Raw genomic sequence first — 20,262 nt, forward strand, 5'->3', positions numbered from 1 at the left:
TTAATCCCCCTATGAGTGAGATATTTTCTCAAATTTTCTTGGAAGTGATTATAACGAAATGATGCCTTCAGCAAATTTGTAGCTCTTACTTTTGCGAATAACTTTACTGAAGACTTCAAATATCTATTTTGAATACTTTAAAAGTTATGGCTTGTTGTTTGTGGATTACTCTTCGTCGCCTATTTATTGTTCAATATAGTAATAATCCATTGAAATAAGCCAAACATTATTTCGATAAATCGAATTTTGTATTTCATTTTTCTATCTACAACCACTAGAAATAATCACCGAACACTTCCAAGTTGTCTGGAAGGAACTTGATAACTTATCAGTGCAAAAATGTACATTTATGCGAACCTTCTGACTGCAATTTTTCTAACTTATGACCATCGGATAGATCTGAAACCTTTCGGAAAATGAAAAGCGAAATAAATAACTCCAAGCAACGGCGTAGCCAAAAGAAGGTTTTGGGGTTTAACACCATACAGCCCCCCCACCACACCAAAAAAAAATATTGGATTGGAGTTGAAAATTTATTGATGCAGACTGATTCAATTCAATATTACAATAACATTATCTGATCCGTAGATTGATATTCTGTTGTTGTAAACATCATGAGGACTTTTGATAAATTGTCGGAATGGGGTCCTGATATGTAACTGATCTATTGATCTTGATTTCACAGTTGTCTAATAGCATCAATATCAAATTCCTGCCTGAAAACATTCCAATAGAAAATTCCAGAGTTCTGTAATCAATCATAATCCTCAGATTTATTTTCAAATTTTCAGCTTTTTTCCTACACAATATTACGAAAGCTTATTAAACAATTTTTCCTAATAAGTTTGTGAAAATTATAAACTATTTGAAATTTTTTAATAGTTTTATTTTTTATTCAACCGTGATTTTTTAATAAATAGTGACCATCGCTTCACAACGTAGTCTATTTTTCATGGCTTGCGGTGAGCACGATCTCTCGAATTGCTGAACTGAAAAGTATGGAATAGAAATTAATATTTAGTATTCTTTACAGACCCGCTGGTGCCCTAAGACGATTTCGCTAGATTTTTAAAGCACTGTGCACTAGGCTGCCCAGAAAAATGATGAATTTTTGAAAACTCAATCGGCCCACCCCTGAGTCGATTCCTAGTCCCACCAGGAGTACTTGTACCAAATTTGAAGCAAATCGGACAAGTCTAACTACCGGACCAACGTGCCTGAAGTTTATATTGGATTTTTCAACAATTTACACGAAGAAAACTCACTAGATCGTATTTTCGCCGCTAGGGGGCACTGTATACATTGTATTATCACTGTAAGTGAAAATAAGAAAGATATTTTAATTATCTACAACTTAGTCGAAGACTGCTAGTAAATCCGGCTATGTTAAAAGAAGTTATTAAACTTTTAACGAAGTGATGTCTGAGTCAGTTTTGCATGGGGCCTAGCAGTGCATGGTTGTGTATCAGTACTCGAGTCCCGCGAACTATATATTTTTGTGAAATGATGGTTAGATTTAGCGGAATAGTATGTTTACAAGAATTATAGTAAATAATACGAGTTATGTTTTGGTTAGAAAATTTTAGTTCCACCTGTGACCGCATAGAGGGCGCCACTACTAACTTTTCATAGAAGAGAGATAGAGTATCAAGATGTTCAGAAGAAATACTGAAAAATGCCTGTTCTATAACTTTGTAGAAGACACCAAATTTCTATCTTTCTCCGTTGAAAAGTTAGTGTTGGCGCCCTCTATGCGGTAACAGGTGGAACTAAAATGTTCTAATCAAAGCATGACTCGTATTATTTACTATAATTCTTCTGAACATACCATTGAGCTAAACCCAACGATTATTTCACAAAAATGTTTAGTTCGTGTGAATCGAGTACTGATACACAACCACGCACTATCAGGCCCCATGCAAAACTGACTCAGACATCACTTCATTAAAAGTTTAATAACTTCTTTTAACAAAGTCGGATTTACTTGCAGTCTTCGACTAAGTTGTAGACAATTCAATTATCCTTCTTATTTTCACTTACAGTGATAATACGATGCGTACAGTGCCACCTAGCGGCGAAAATGTGTGCTGGTGGGTTTTCTCTATGTAAATTATTGAAAATTCCCATACAAACTTCAGGCCCGTTGGTGCGGTAGTTGGACTTGTCCGATTTGCTTCAAATTTGGTGCAAGTACTCCTGGTGGGACTAGGAATCGACGCAGAGGTGGGCCGATAGGGGTCATTTTTTCCTGTCACCCTACTGTGCACCCAGTGCATTAACGCAAGTGACGGAAGGTTATCGAAAAGTTTCGTGAAAATGAAAATTCCACTAATGATGATGATTTTCCCAAACGGTTCGTTTTCGTGTGGTTTTTATTTGTTCTTTTGCATTAGGATTAGCGATAATAATTCAAATCAAGAATACTACTGGGAAGTCACCTTTAGAAAAAGTCGATGTCGAAGTAAAATTTGAAACTATGCACGCATGTACTTCAGAGATAGCGTGATATCAGGAGCTGCGATTTCATTTCAACACTTTTTTTGTGAAAAGGGCGATACTTACAAATGTAAACATAGATACATGCGAATGAGGGCTTTGAAACGCAACAAATTAACCTAAAAGTTTGGATTCTACGATACTGCTTTCTTAAACTACAGCAAAAAGTACAACAGGCGAAACTGTATTTTTGTTTGTTTATTTAAAGTTTCGCCCTCCACGCTCCATGCAAACAAACAGGGCGATACTTTTTTTGCTAGCAGTTTAGAGGCGAAACTGTTATTTTCGTATTTTTTAGGATTATCAAACTGATACCAGCTGTAAATAGTAACAATGATCTCTATTGAAAAAACCCGGACGAAATCGGTGGTGTAAAACGGTAGTTATTGTAAAAAAACGTAAGGGCGATACTTCAATGCTGATAGATGGGACCGAAAAAGTAAACAATCGCCAAAGGGGCGATACTATCATTTTGTCAATTTCAATAGCAAAAACAAATTTTAATTTAATAATTTCAAATACTTTATGAAGTTTTGGGTTTCGATTACTGAATCATGCAATCTAGAATGTAAAAAAATACAATAGTTCTTAAATAGGAAATAAAACCAAGTCTGGAAATATACACTGTTGATTTTCTTTGAATGGTATCACTGCTAGTATCGCCCTTTTCAAGAAAAAGCGTTGATTTCTTAGTTCTCAGTCGCGTTGGAAATTTGAGTAAAATATAAACTTCAAATCGATTCAAAAAAATTCGTTTTTTTTGTTTCAGTACAATATATAACCCCTTTAGGAAAATTCAGTTTTCCCACCACAATATAGATATTTTATTAACAGAGCATTAACAATAATTCGTTGGTATGTCTATTTTATGGGCCATTTTTTCGCTTTCCCATTGATTTGGTTTGAGATTCCTAGCACTGATGTTGTCCTGTGCTGATTTGAGCGATTCTCTGAGTCCTGCCACTATCCCATGTAGTATGTGTTATCAAAAACATCGCGAAGCATCAAGTTCTAAATGCTCTCAAACGATATAATATCCGAAGAGTGATAAGAGTTATAAGAAATGTCTCATCACACTGTTAGGTGGATTAAACACGTTTTTGAGTTGTGTTCGCTATTAAAGGGTGTCCCACATCAAATTGCATCACTGAAAAAACGCTGTAGAAAATAACCCATTGGGTATATTCTCTTGAAAATGTAGGTAGAAGTAGTTTAGAATGTATTGTTTATACTGTATTTTTATCGCTGTTAGTTTTTCGAATATTGTTGCTGATAGATTGAAATCTGTGTGTCTTCTAGCAAGCTCGCGTGAGGAATGCATGTTTGTTTAAAACAAAAGAAGTTCAGCGTGGCCATCGAGATTGCGAGAGACTATTCTAGAGGTTTAATAAAAACAATTAAGTATTTAAAAAGATGTCGATTTTTTGCCAACTAAACTAGGCGCCTCCTTTAAATTTGTTATTACGTTGGACGTTATCAAATATCTCAAATAAGGGTACGGAACAAACATACAATGGAATTGTTCAAGCAAATTAAATAAATTTCAAACATTTGTCAATGTTCGTGTCTAATAATGTAAAACGGAAGAAGTTCACCATCTCGTTAGCAAAAAAAAGTTTACCGGTGAAAAATGAAGAATACCGTATCGATTATATTATAATGGATAAATATTTCTTTAAAATACTTTTCTTATAAATCTGAAATTAATACATAAGTTTGTTCAGCCAGATTACCCAACCCGACAAAGTTATAGAATATAAAATTATCTTTCTTATTTTCATTTGCTGTGATCAGCTGATACATATAGTGCCACCTAGCGGCGAAAATGCAAGTCAGGGGGCTTTCTTCGTGCAAATTGTCGAAAAATTCCTTGTAAACTTCGAAGATCAACAACGTGAGTCAGTGGCAATACGCAAAAACAGCTAAATATCACTATTGCACCAATATACGGAGGTAGACTTGACAATAACATGGTAACTAGCTTAATTCCTTGAGAAAGGCGCAATACATGCCGCCGAAACGTCGGATGAAAAGTAAATATTCCGTTTGTTAAATATTTCAAAGACAAAGCCGAACATAACCCCTTTGATAGTTAATAGTTTTTGGAAATGTTCTCCTCTACAACTCTCACGAAGATACTCATGTGCTATCTCTTTTTCGTTTAAATGATAGATTTTCTATATCATCAATTCTTTGAAAAAGGAATATCTCCGAAAGATGGTGTTTTTAAGCAAGTTTTGAAACACTATGTGTAGTTATTATTTGCCCATAAGCACCTGCTTCATTGCGCGAAAATGTAGGTCGGAACTTATACGATCTGCAGTGATGTTAATTTTTATGATTGCAATTTTTATTGTGTTCATATTCGGTTGTTAGTTTTTCTGTTTTTACAAACACAAGTCAATATCTATAATAAAGATGAAAACTGATGCTAGGCGATCACAATTTACGATTCAGAGATTTATTACATGCTGTTTTTGTTTTTGATAATTGTAGATCGATTGTCTTTTTAGAGAAAACCAAGTTAAATAAAATGTTTAATTAATTGTTGAGTGTATATAAACCGTTTCATAGTTTTTACACAATCCTTAAACTTACGAGATGAAAAAGGGAAATTAAATATAATTAGAATTATTTTTCCCGTTCTCAGACTAAAATCACTCTGCGCGGAAACAAACACACAAAGGGCCAATCAGTTACCGTGCCAACTTTCCGAATGCGCATTTAATGAATCGAGAAGCACGTGATTTTCGAACAAAATTGCAATTGAACCTGAAATTAGTGCCCTTAAAAAATAGAAAATAAGCAGAAAGAAAATAGTGGCCGCTTCGAAGAACACGAAAAGGTCGTGACGCGTAACACGAACCATTCGGCGATTACTTTGTCCACCACATCAGAATTTGCATAATCAATCCCTCTTATTAACACCCACTCTACTACATACACCTCAGCCAATCCCCACGCGGTGCGGAAACCACAAAAAGCAATTAACGTATTGTCCTTGAACATGAAAGAAGCCATGGCTAGATGGACTGAGGCAGAATAACGCTGAGTTTTCCCGACATTGTTACACCATAGCTCCACATGCGATCGGGAAAAGTAAACTTGTATATAAACACGGAAACGTCCCAAGGCAGCATAAATGTTATGCTGCCGTTTCCCTGAACTTCAAGGTATGTACTCTCGCCAAGCGGGATTCCATTCACAGTCAACCTTGGCAGTTACCTATGTGGTATAAGGTGATTTTCAATTTTCTTGGTCACAACACATTTACTAATACGTGACTAATCGGAAAGAAAAGTTTGCCATGTTTCGATAATGAAGTTGCTCTAATGATAATGCGTCATTTGACTATCCCATGGTTTGACCTCCCTTCCTCCTGGTGATTTCTGTTGAATATATCAGGTTTCCTCGGTTTAATGGACGGTCTGGTCTGTTGCTATTTGCCTTGATGGGAACCCATTATAAAACAACAATAACAAAAACAACAACAAAACTAAACTAGCCTGAGCCAGTAGACTGGCGTCTGGCAGGGCTCATCGGTCCATTGAGCTTGATAGGATGATTTTCTTCGTCTTCATTTGAAATTGTCTTGGAAAGCACTTGGCTGATTGTCGCCGCTATAACTACGTGTATGTATGTACGTATATCTATTATCTATAGATATCTATAGGTTAGGTTGAAAAACCGAGCAAACTGTTTCTCCTGGTCATTGTTCCGGTTAGCTTCGTGGGGGGGCGATCGGTGAAGAACAGTATCGTTGGCGCCTGTTAGTATAAGACGTTGTGAAATTTGACGGCATTGCATGATTTTCTCTGGTCGAATAAACAATGCTTTTAGTCAGTCCTTTGTAGCTATGAGCAAGAGTTGATGTAAACGATTTAAAATTTCGCTTTGCTTGGTAGGGGTAATATTATCCGAAACTAAGCTGACTCTTATCCTACTCCTACTTTGAATAATTTTTTTTTTTCAAATTCTCCATTGATATTGATTTTTTCGATTCGTCCAAGGAGACACCAAAATAACGAAAACGTGTTGCTAACATGTTCAAATTCATTTGACTACGCTAGAAACAAGGCAGAATCATTACTTCACCATCCACATACTTGCGCAATAATGGTATTCTTCCGATAACAGTCAACTGGTCAGAAGCCATAAGCACGCTGTAATAGAATACATTGACCCAATTGTAATAAGTCGACAGTAGCGAAGCCAAAGAAGCCTTGGGTTTTTTTGTCTAAAGTTACACCGTTACATATCCACAAAGCTGCTCATGGTTACTTCAAACTAACCTTGAGGTGTAAACCAACCAAAACTAAACTTTCCATTTTCCATATTAGCGATTCATCTGGAACTGTGGCAAATTGAACCTACGTTCTGGTTTATGATACCTTATGGCGGTTGGAGAGATTAATCATTTTGTTGATGATAGTAATTTTACAATAAACAGAACGTTGTTGCAGTGTAATTTTTTTTCACTTTCCGATCAATGGCGACCGCCCAAGTTCCAAAAATTGATTTCCACTTACTACCAGTTTTATCCGGCAATGGTAGGAATAGCTTGAGTGTATATCTATAGGTGCAGGATAGTGAAGCACTGGTTTGCTGCACGAGGGGAAGCATTCGTGCGCCACGCCGTCGACGGAATGTGACATACCGATGGAGACACATTCTGTCTGGTCGAGAGCAAGTAATGTGCGGAAAATAATGAATTGGCAGGATTTCTTGGGAAGTCTTATTTTTGCACATAAAGTATTTTTGTGGATTTTGTGGGAATGTTATACATAGGAAAGAAGACACAGAAATGTTGTTTTTAGAAATTGTTGGCTCGACCTTATAATTTTGTAGACAATTTGTGCAGATAAAGTAGAAACTCATTTAAATTTGAAGAAAAATCACGCTATGAAGCTCTGTATCCTATAAATCAACTTTTGATAGTTATAGATAGTTGTAATCAATTTATTGTTTACCTCCCTATTATGCCTAGACTTAATATGAACTGTTCGTGATTATATATGCGTAAATGAAACATAAAAATTATTTTAGTGGTGGTTTCGAGAAAAATGAATTGTACGAGTCAGAGACCTTGGGAATTCTACGTAACTGCTATCATCTCCCGGTTCATCGTTTTTTTCTGGAATTCTATACTCTCGAGGATAGGTACTAAGACAAAATGAAATAACCTAAGGCCGGCGCAAACCCTACTCTTCCTTGAGTACTACCGTTCATAATATTGAAAAATATTTCACTCCTTCCAGTCCCAGGCTAATTAAATTTCGTAACAATATAAAAAAGGAAAAATTTACTCACTCTTAGTCGTTAATAAAAAAGGAAAAAGAATCAAACTTATGAATTCAACAGCAGAAAAAAGGTTTTATTTGTCTGGAACTCCAAATGGCCTATTCTATCTAGCTTTTGACGTGTCGTCTTCATGCTTTTCACGTGTCATCTTCATGCATTGCGACATCGCCCACAGAATTGACGAAAAAGAAGCGGCCCCACCTTTTTGGCGTAAAATTAATTTATAATAATTGGATTACTGCAATACACATTTATATTATGCCGTACACAAGCATAACACTCTGGTGCTGCCGCAAAAGGTATATAAAAGTTTTATATAATTCAAACATTCTCACTCGTCAGGTATTCTAACTCCCTGCCGATTTAAGTGGCATGCACATTCTGAGGAGCAAAATTATATTCAATTATTTTTCAGATTAGTTCCATATAATCTATTGAAATCTGAATGTTCCTTTATTAATCGATTTCTCATTTCGATAAAGAGTAGGTTTATTGGGAAAATAAAGAGGGCACTGAAATTTCGTTTGGTATAATCTCATAAAAATGAACTGTTCAAAAATGAAATTACAATGTAAGGATTGCTTTCCAATCCATAGAGACTAGATTTTTACGAAAATTTTGAAATTCATTATCCTGGAAAATTATGATCGAAATAACGGCACCCGTATGCCAGTATTGGTCTCACAATTGTTATGTAGATCCATTGAATCTACTTGGATTTGAGTTCTCAAGATTTGCCGAAAGCTTGTCTTTATTGGGCGAAGACAATGTAAACTTTCTTGACTCTCAAATCGATGTGAGCTGTCTAATTAAGTTTTGAGTCAAGAATTACCACAACTTATTTGACTTGAACCGCGACAATGATTTCACAGTCAAAGAACTGCACCAGACGAGCTTCTGTTGTAATCCTTCGTCGCGTGAAAAGCACCATTGTTGTTTAATTTGGATTAATTGATAGCAGAGTTAAAAATAATCGAAGTTCTTTTTTGACGGCTGAAAATGAACCTGATGCGACTCGTGGTGAATAGAAACAATATTCATTCAAATATCCATCCTTATTCATTCCGTTGAATATCTAGGAAAATGTTTTCAAATGCCGGTAAAGCATATGAAACAACAATCATCATCGCTTACATTGTGCCAGGGCCTACTTTGATGCGTTTGATTCGTTACTGTACGGTCGCTTCGTGTAATAATCGGAGACGAATGAAAATGTGCATGGATGAATGGGCGGTTTGTTCGTTTGACGTTTTCAGCTGCGTCACTGAATATTGAAAATGAATGCGGCTGAATATGATCAATTTTCATTCAATGAATTTGAATATTTTTAACTCTGATTGATAGTCCAACATGAAGACATCATTACTCAACAACACATAAGGCATGCTGCATCAAGTCAAAAAGTGTGTTAATGTAAATACCGGTGATCATTATATGATAATCACCGGAGAAATAAATCACGCGTCAGAAACCCAAACACAATAAGTTTCCTCAACAAGCCATCGGCGACAAGGGTCAATAGAAGTGGTGACAATCCATTTGTTTTCCCGCACTTAACAATTATATGCGCAAAAAGGGTATACTCATCAAGGGAAAAATTTACATTTCAAATGCAAACTGTAGGGTTCAAAAAGTTTACACATGAATTATGTGTACGTATCGTTATAGAATCATGTTTTATGTGCCGAAGCTATAAAATGTCAATGCGAAAATAATGTGTATTGATATTTTTCTCATCAGATCTATGAGCGAGCAAATAGTATGCATATGCTGCCGCTAATTGCGAAAACCTATATGTAAAATTAATAGATGTTAGTGCTATATTTTTATCTGTGCACCTTAAGGAACACTCAATTTCCTTATCTCTATTTCTCTTAACGGTGAGCACAGATGTCGGTTGCAAAGCATTGCGTGTATCCAGTTCGTGATATACGGAGGTACTCCATGACCTCGTGCTGCTTCCGAATACGTTGTCGAAAGCACCTACAATATCAAGGAAAAATCTGATGCTTGATTGCTTTTGCGAAAAAGCTTTTTCAGCATTGTGTAACAGAGTGGTAGTAGATTTCCCCCGCTGATATGCATGTTGCATTACACGTAGCCAAAATGTAGTGTAGTGGTCGATTAAACGTTCCATTGAATTGAAAAGGAAGGAGGTCTGGCTGATCGGTCTAAAGCTCTTTGACTCCTCATAAGTGACGCGGCCACCTTTGGGAATGTATTTGACAGTTACTTCCCGCCACGCTGATGGAATGTATTCTGTTGCAAGACTACAAGTAAGAACATTTTTCGAAATATGCTTGAAGTGTTCATAAGCTCTTTGAAGTACGAATAAATACCCAAGAATCAGAAGTAACCCGAAAAGAACTCAGGGGCAGTCATCAGACTTGACGTATAGCCTGAAAAGTGTGCGTCAAAAACACAATTGACTACTACATCTACGTCAGTCGAGTATTCATCATTACTAGTTCTAATCGAACTGACATGAACGTCTTTCGAATTCGAAAGCAACTTATTTAATCGACTAGTCTCGTCGAGACTTGAGACATTTGTGCAGAGCTTTCCCTCAGAGGATCGAAGGGCATTTCTGTGTGCTTTGTGAATCAACTTAAATGCCTTCGACCCGACCCTGCGTATGCGGTTCCTTAAATCTTAAAAACTTACTTATAAACTGTAAAGAAAGCTAATCGTTGCATGATGATTGCAACGGTTTTTGTCGGAATTTGCTTATAAAACAGTCCGTTATATTTTTTATGTTTATATTTAGCGAGTCTGTGCAGCTCATTTGTGCTAAACCAGGGAGGACGCTTCCAAATCATTCTCAGAATTTTGTTCTGAATCCTTTTCTTCCTGATTACACAACAACGTGCCCAAATTGGCCCTGCATATAGAATTGCCGGTCTAAATATTTGTTTATAAATTAACCTAGAATCCTAGTCTATGAGAGGGTACAAACATTTCTAGAGCGTTTTTTCATTACATCATATCTAACAGAAACGTCAAACGGAGAAAATCGCGTGCAAAAATTTTCTTGCAACTTTCAATTTTATTTAATAATTAAATCACACAGAAGGCTATTAATTCTACTATCACCTCTGCATTTATTCATTGCAGGATCGTATAAGCATGTTTTTCGTGAAGATTAGGGAGATAATTGATAACTATTATTTTATTACATTTTGCCGATCACTTTTGCTATTATGCTCTTTTACATATGTGGTCTTGGCAACTCCGTTTGTAGATGGCACATTTTACTGTGACGTTTAGAGAGACGGGCTTGTAGTTGTGATATATTTCATGTGCTGTATTGCAACCGAGAGTGTAGATATGAGGTTTGGCATTGGAAACACATACTAACTACAGTCGACTTGGAGAAACATCACAACGCAAAACATCACATCTACAAAATATTAGCAAAGCTTTGGTATACTATATGTGACATTTTGACTTAAGATTAACTAAACATATAAAGAGATTTTTTTTCTCTATTATTTGTGGACGATAAAGAGTCAATGCTTAGCTTTTATTTGGCATAAAAAACTCAGTTTGTTTACATTTGTTATATATTACGTTTTGAATAAACGATATAGATTTTTTTGTATTTGTTTTGTTTTTCTTGGCTTCCTTCAATGTTATCCTTGAAAGTAAGCTGAGCTATAATCTGTTTTATTATTGTTATGAAACCTTTCACTAGATATAATCACCAACTAAGTTGTCCAATACACTTAATCAATGTTCTAAACCAAACTTAATCTAATTTCACCAATCAAAACAATTAAAAACATTGTGAAACTCGTAGCCAGCAGCAATCACAGAGCCAGTGTTGACGATCCTTCCCTGCAGCTGGACTGCAATATCTGAACCGAAATATACCGATCTAAATTCTAGTAGCCGAAAAATGAACTGTCTGGGTTTTGTTCAGCTGCAACCAGTTTCGGGTAAAGTTCATTCGGAGTCATTTGTTGGATTCGCGCTGTTATTCTGGTTGAAACCAGCCGGAAATTTTATTTGAATTTAAAGACTTTTCGCTACTCCGGATTCCTGTTCTAGTCCAACCGGATTGGATTGACTGGGTGGTGAGGTTAAGTTCCAACCAATTGTCCTAACGAAATCAAATCAAATTAGGTGAATTGGGATTTTTGTCGATTTCTGAGAGAAATTAAATAAATAAATTTGCTATCAAATCAAGCATTCGTTCAGGAAAGGTCACAATGCGTCGATCATTCAATTTGACGTAGTGAAATAGACATAGCCTCATACCTCTTTCTGCTTATTTAGTATAAATTTCCTTTAAGGGGGGTTTACACTACAAAATATACAAAAATGGATATTTTTTGTATATTTTGCATTTTTAAGGTAAGAAATATATACCTAAGAAAGGATCAACTCGAATTTGACTTAGTTCGTCTGCTAGAACACATAAAATTGATTCTCAGGTGAGGTTCACAAAATCGGGTCAAAAAGCTGACAAAATCTTCACTGTTGTTATAAGATTGTTATGTTGAATCGGGTGAAAGTTACAAGATAAATTTAAAGAAAAATTGAAAAATATTCGTGTTAAGTAAATTAAGTATAACATAGTCTGGCGTTTAAAGTGCATATTTTGCAGATTAAGAATTTCTGAATTATTACGACAAATTTATTAAAAATCTTGGCAGTCAGCTATCGAATGCAATTATCAAATTAAAAAATTTATAGGAACTGCATGGACCGTGCCACTTTTCATAGTGAATGTATGAGACTATTTATATACAGTTAATACAGTTAGGCACATGGGCACTGTTGTATAAAAATCTTAGTACCGTCGTTCTCGTCTCTACAGTGAGGAATGAATTGATCGAGATGACCTTCACTGTTAGTAAGAAGATTATGGCAATATTAGGGCCAAGTTTCCCGTTTATTATGAAGATAGTACAATCAACTGAAGATAGTACAAGTGAACTTCACTCCAGGCATTAGCAATTGTGTTCGAGTGGTGAGACGAAACACTCCATCCCTTCATTCGTGACTCTGCGAACTGGTTTTATCTGTGCACAGACCACGCTGTGTGCTGATGACAAACAGTGAACTGTGAAAGTAAAAATGGCACCATCTGATCCCTAGATACATTGATTGATCGTGACGGTACCCCTGATTTTCCTTGTCAAATCATTTTTGATATTAAAGGACTACTACTACAACTGATAAACTGATTCATATTGTCGGGGACTTTATTTAAATGAATTGTTTTGAAATATTTGTTAGTCTGTGGACTGCCTCGAGGGGATAATAGAAACATAGAATGCACTAAAACTTATTCCCAAAAGTATTTATTTTATACTTGAAAAACACATTCCACTATCATCATAATTATAATATTTACCGCAGTTAGATCGCTTTGTTGCTTATTCGAATCTAGATCGAAATAATTCAAAACTGACTGCGAGGTAAATCAAAAAAAAACGTTCCAGCTGCACACTTGCTCCACCTGTTCCCAGATACTGCCGGTTTCCGGATCTTTTTCACTCAAATTGAGATGTTGCGAAACTGATTTCGAAGTAGTTCAGCCGGAAAATTCCTACTGAAACAGATTCCTATGCTACTATGTTTTAATTACCGCAAGATTCTGCTGTATCGAGTTTGTTGACTATTTTTGGCAAATCTAAGACTGAGAGAAACAGAAGCAATAAAACTGACAGACGAATAGGAATCTAAAGTGTATCAATTATAAACTTAGAACGGAAAACTAGGACTAGGCTGGCTCATATGGACATGATAAAAAGGAAATGTAAAGAATGAAGGGCACAAAACCTAACCATAATTAAACATCTGAACTAATTATGTATAGGGTGATGAGCCTATTTACGCCATGTTTCTATTATCACCCTACCCATTTGGAGCCATTGGTTAGAGCAGTATCTGCCATCTTTGTTCAACGCATAGAGTCGAATACTAGCGCAACAATAGGGACACTGGATTCGAGTTTTCGTTACGCTCAAACACGAGAATTTGGTCGTTTTTAGCGAATTTGTGTTATTATCTTGGTTCTTAACAACGAAGCAATGCCAATTTGTACGCATTACATTGATTATTGGCCGAGTAATTAATTGAATAGTGAGGCAACCTCTTTAATGTGGTGAAAATAGGCCCTTCACCCTAGTTGAGGTTTGTGTCCTTCAAGCATAAAGACGCTTTTAAACCAATTTTCCCTACGGAGAAAATGATATAGCATAAAAATTAAAAAAATATTATATTCGTCACTTATTGGTAGCGTTACTAGCAACACTGCATCAGCAAATCCAATCAGACTAAACAACTAAAGTTGCACGGTAAAGTTGGTAAAGTTTTTGATGCAATTCGTCAAAAGTACCTAAAGAGAATAGTTGCCGTTATTATCATTAGCTTTACTAGTAACAATATATACACTCAGCACAGCCGCCATTGCATTTTTCAAACACTGTTGTTTACAAACACCAATAGAAAAGGGAAAGCCTTGCCACTACAACCTTTTCGCGAATTTTTCGCCTTCTTAGCATATACATAACAATCGAAGGCTAGTGGTACGATCCTATTGGCACTGCAAGTCTTTCCTGGTCGGGGGACGAACACACGACGATTGGTTCACGAGACCAGTGTTTTATTGCAAATGTATCCTAAGACAGCAATTAACATATTCGTAAAGTTCCATTTAAGACATGGTTGAAACAAAAGTCATTTCTTCAATATTAAGCTTGGAATTGCTCTGCAATCTGTTTCTTATAAGCAAGCATCACTCAATATTAAACTAATTACAGTCACAAAGGGGAATGGTGTCCACAGACGAGGTAACACAAAAAGTGTTCACTATGAATTTTGTTCTAGCTATTCCAACGTGGTTACTATTGCCGCGTTGGAATAGCTAGAACAAAATCCATAGTGAATATACTTTTTCGGGTGTGTTCTGTGGTCTCGTCTGCGGACAGCTTGATAATACGAACAACTTTGTCGAACATACTGAAGCTTTATCTATGATATTTAAGAAGTTATGTTGAAAAAATGTTTTTAGTCATTCACAAACAACGGTCAATAACCTCGAGTGTACTATAGAGATTTTTGGTCTTCAATAAAGATGTTCACAAAAACAAGTTCTTCGATATTTTTAAAGGCTTCATCTTATTTTTCATACTTCGAAAAAAATGTATCAAAAATCTCAAGTCTTGGATCGTCATAAAACCAGAGGTTGGTAAGAAAACCAACCGGTACGTACATTCACTGGTACGGTTCTCAAAATCTCAACACGTGTAAACTAGTGTAACGGTAAACGAAATCAAAACTTCAACCGAGTCTCAGTTTCTAAAACCAAACCGAGTCACTCAGCACCGTTTAGGGGAAGATGGGGTAAAACGCACCCCCTAAGAATATATGATCATAACTCAGCTATAGAATATGAATTGGAAGAATTTAATTAATGATATCGTTTAGCCAACATTTTCTTCTGTAATCACAATCATACCACTTTGCACAATATTCAAAACATGAAAAATATTTAATTTTTCAAAATCAATTAAAATCACTCTTTGAAAAATAAGCGAGGCAAAATGCACCTGTGCGGGGGTAAAATGCACCACAACAACGGGGCAGAATGCACCGCAACGACGGGGCAGAATGCTCGGCAAACAAGCAAGTAGTTTTGTTTTCTGACGGGATTTCACAAAAGTGTGCCATTAAATAGCCTTAGGTTATGCAATTAGTAGGTTTTCAGAACGATTTTTCGGTTTTCGATTAAAAAACCAACAAAATCAAAAAAGAGGGCATTTTGCCCCCGATGGAACAGATATATAAATTTAGCAAAATGTGAATTATTTAGTAGAATTTTCATATGTAGTGCGACAGAATAAAGAACAACGGTATAAATAGAACTGGAGTGCTCTGAAATAATAGTAAAACAGCATTTATAAGAGCTGAAAATCCTTGGTGTGCGGCCATAATAATTACATGAGATGAGCACGTTATTGTTTTTTTGTTTATATCTCGAACTGCTATTGATGTACGGTTATCAAACTTTGACAGCGTATGTTTACTATGGCGGGCTTCCGACTGGTGTTACCATTTTCTAGAAATTTTCAGCTATTATCGATATAAGGGTGCATTTTGCCCCGGGGTGCGTTTTACCCCATCTTCCCTTACATGTGTGTACGAGTTTCAACTTGTGTTGATGTATTCTCAGCAGCGGTTTCGGTTCGGAACCGAGCCTGGTTTTTTCTGTACACGGTGCTGTGGTTGAAAGAAGAGGCAGTAAATTCGTCTGCATTGCTGCCGAATAGACAACTGAATTGAGTTCAATTAGTTGTTGAGAGTCGATGGGGCAATATCGAAATGACTGATTCTGAGCAGTTGTTAACAGATAAACAATTGATGTTTGCTTCAATGCTGAAAACCAAGATTGCGTATACACCAAACTAAAAACCGCTACCTTGTCTTGGCTAATAATTGCACGAAACCGAGAAATGTAGATATGTTTGATTAGGCAAAGTAGTCTAGAGCATACAAATTGAATTTAACCCTTTCATGTCCAACTTTTTTCTAGTACACGTAGGATTTCAAACCCTTTTTTTTCCTTGAAAACGGTGTGGTCAAGATACACGAAAAGCCATTTTTCATAAAGATAGGTGCTTCCTCACAGTGCTAGAAGCTGCTCAATTTTTACCTTCCAATGCTCAATACAATTCTCCTAGAATAATTACAATAGTCCGCTTACGTGAAAAAAGTAGCCAAATGCACTCTAAATTGATAAGTTTTATCAGTTTTCAATAATATTGAATAATAACGAAGGTATATGAAAAAATCATTTTTCTTCGTCAACGTAAACTGTCCATGGCAGCACTGCTCCATTGGAATCCAATCAGACTAATTGCAGTAACTTCAGTTCTAGAGGTGATCCTTGTAACTGTTGGTAATCAAACGAAAAACAATAGTCACATAGTGGCAGGGTCAGTAGAACAGGCTTAATATCGTGCGGGCTTAATTTTGACAGTCGGTTGTTACGATAAAGATGGACTTGTCTGTCTATACCAGGACACATGCTAGTGAACTGGGGTGATTCGTAGTTATGCTGCCTAAGCTCGACCCTCATTAGCAGAAGACAAAAAATAAGCACGTACGATATTAAGCCTGTTCTAATGACCCTGCCACTTCTAGTTTTCCGATCTGTTTACTTCAAATCCTTGCTCTCACTTGAGTACTATGGCTTTAATTTTCATAACTTTCCATACTCAGTAATATCTAGCTAATTGAATGTCATTAAAATGCAAAAAAGAAAATGTGACTAACATAGTCGAAATAAAAAAGGAAAAAAAGAAAAAGCTATGGAGATTACTTTCAAAAATATTTTTGCTGAATACACGAAATCTCTTTAAATGCTTAGGAAATTATAGCTCGTAATGTTTGGATGGCCCCCAAAAAACATTTTTTTTAAATATCTCTTCAATTATCATTCCTACAGATTTCGTACATTTTGCTAAGTTATTTCCCTCGTCAAAAATCACAAATTTTATGAACGCATAATTTTTCTTATCTCGAGTATTTTCGGCAATATTGGACATTTTTTGAAAAACAATAGTTTTTTTTCAAATCATCCATAACTCTACTGGATATAACGAAAGATAAGGAAACTCTATGGAGTTTTAGTGTTGATGTAGAATTTGTAATTGAAACTAGAGCTGGCTTATGGTTTGGCTCGTTCAAAAGTTATTACTTTCAAAACTTTTGCTAATTTTACCAAAAATTACCCAATAACTTCTAGATGGCAAGAGATAGACCGATGATCTCTTCTGAAAAGATGTGTATCTTGATAATACAAACAACTTTATCGAGCATACTGAAGCTTTATCTACGATATTTAAGAAGTTAAGTCATAAAAATGTTTTTCAAGGGTCATTCACAAACAACGGCCTATAACTTTGAGTGTACTATAGAGATTTTTGGTCTTCAGTAAAGATGTTCGCAAAAACAAGTTCTTGGATATTTTTGAAGACTTCATCTTATTTTTCACCCTTTGAAAAAAATTGTATCAAAAATCTCATTTCAAGGGAGATTAATCACTATAACTTAGCATCAAAATGAAGGTCTTGGATCGTCATAAAACATTCCAGAAAACATCATTGCTGTACACTTTACCGTTTTCGCGTGAATAATTTTTCGCACGTTTTTGACGAAAAAAAACACTGTGAATTGACGAGAAAACTCTCTCCGCACCCTTTCGTAAGCAAAATAAATGATTAACATAATTTGCATGGGTCGTGGTGGAACTGGTATGAGTGGAATTTTCCGGTTTCCGTCAGATTTCACGGCATAACAGTCTCACTGAACATTTTTCGTAAAAAACTAACGTCAACTGAATTTTTCTAATGAAAAACTGAACTAATCCTATTGAAAACCTTGGGTATGAACGTAATTAAAGACAATAACGCTTTATTTGCTGTACTGTTTCGCTCCAGAGTGCTAATATAATTTTCAACTTCGATCGCGTTTTTCTCAGTTGTCAGCTTTGGAACATGGGATAATCGGGCGCAGAACGGTAGCAGGTGATCAGTTACTTCAATTGTATATGCGCAACGCTCGTAGATATTCACCCTTATTCTTGTTTACGACGAATACGAGATTCGTTCGAAAGTGGTTTGTATTCCCGTTTACGACAGTAAAAACAAATGGGCTTACTATTCGTTCGAATCGCTTTCGAACGAATCTCGCATTCGTCGTAAACAAGAATAAGGGTGAATTACAAGCGACGCGACGTCATTTGCGAAAACCTGCTAAACATTGTTGGTCGCCTGTCGGAACTATTCTGTACAATAAACCAACAAGAAAATCCAACAGCTCCAATGACCAAGTTTACATGACACTTGTGGATGTGTACGGTGGGCAATGGTTACCAGTCTCCAGTCTCTGCCCAGGGTATAGACAGATGTAGACCAATGTAGTTGGCATTCTAGAAAAAACTAGTAGACTTCGCGATAGATTTTTCAGTTTGTGTGTTACGTGTATGCACCTACTTATTTTTTGTTGTAGGGAAAGAAATACAATGTAGCATTTAGATCAAGTTGGACAGTCTTGTCTAAAAAAATGTAAATTTGGAAGTCCTGGTAAGTTTCCAGCCGGCGTCGGCGGTAAAACATGATGATGAGTTATGTTCTACCAACGACCATGCGGTAGACTTGGGTTCAACGCCCAAATCCTACTTAGCAGAAGGCAAAGGATTCTTCACATTTCTTTTCGTTCGTACCCATATGAGCCTGGCTAGTCCTAGCTTTCTGTGCAAAGTTTATAACTGATACGCTCAAGAATACCCACCGTTTCTTTTAATTTCATTGCTTTCGTTTCTCTTAGTCTTAAATTTGCCGAAAATAGCCAACAAAATCGATACGGAAGATTCCAGTAAGTTGTCCATTGAATCTTAAAGCCCCATTACTGTCTCAAGTTAAAAAATCGCACCGAAGTTGTGAAATCCCAAGTACCAAGTGTAACAAATTGTACTATCGTTATTGATCCTAATGAAATAAAACAATATTTATTTGAATACAAATGCCGTTCGTTGCCATTGACGACTGACACACTTGGACGTACATCTATCTAGAGCATCAGGAAAGTTGACCGTAACCAGTCAGTCTGCCTGGATCGCTACCGGGCTGAACAAAAATATTAAAATGCGTAAAACGACAAGACCATACATTTTTGGACGCTATTTATTGTGCAATCTTAGAACAAATCAAGTTTGCTCCCCACTGTTTTGCCCATGTCGCAAAAAAAACTAGAATATGAAGGCACTCTTTTCACCACGACGGGCGCCAATTTAAGCACGTCGTGGAAACAAAAAAAAACAAATCATGGATAAATCGACTGCTCGAACGACGAATGCAAGCGACTTGACGGCGACTTTAACCGTTCAGCCAATATCTGTGGCTACTGATTGAGAGTGGAAAATTCCACTCAGCTGTGTATATTTAAGTCTTTTTTATGAACGTGCTTTCCGTTTCATATCATATGTGTTCATATGTTTTATATACTCTTTCTCGTATGGCTAAACACGACAACTCCCATTGCAGCCAAACGCACCGGCAGCAGCTTTAACTTCGCCGAACTCTCTCGCTGAAGGAACTGCTAGATCAGTGAAAAAATGTAGGCACGGTTTTACGCCTGTGCGGTCGTCAGTTCTAAATAACAAGGCTGCTGATGGTTCTAGTTTTAAATTTTAAAGTTTTTCTTTTCCATTCTGCTAGCACGTGTCACATGATGAAGTGTATGGAAACTGATAGTTCAGCCACCTTGCATGTTTATTCTGTCCTCGCAGTTTATTTTTCAATATTACACAAGAAATTCTGCACGATGCGACCTCTACCGAACAGTAGGTTTCATGTGCTGAGAGTTTCACACGTTCTCTTATCACGTTTTGAAGGAACGAGCAAAAAAAAACAGAAACACAAACTTTTTCACGCGATTCGCGAGAGCGAA

General features: G+C 36.3%; 1 protein-coding gene across 1 annotated transcript in view; it reads right to left on the bottom strand.

Moving 5' to 3' along the window:
* The window catches only part of LOC131693365 (monocarboxylate transporter 14-like), a 93,870-nt gene that overhangs the window by 73,214 nt on the left and 394 nt on the right, over window positions 1-20,262 (bottom strand). The gene's annotated exons all lie outside the window — the stretch shown is intronic.

The sequence above is a fragment of the Topomyia yanbarensis genome, chromosome 3 (assembly GCF_030247195.1).
Source record: "Topomyia yanbarensis strain Yona2022 chromosome 3, ASM3024719v1, whole genome shotgun sequence".
Taxonomy (NCBI): Eukaryota; Metazoa; Arthropoda; class Insecta; order Diptera; family Culicidae; genus Topomyia; species Topomyia yanbarensis.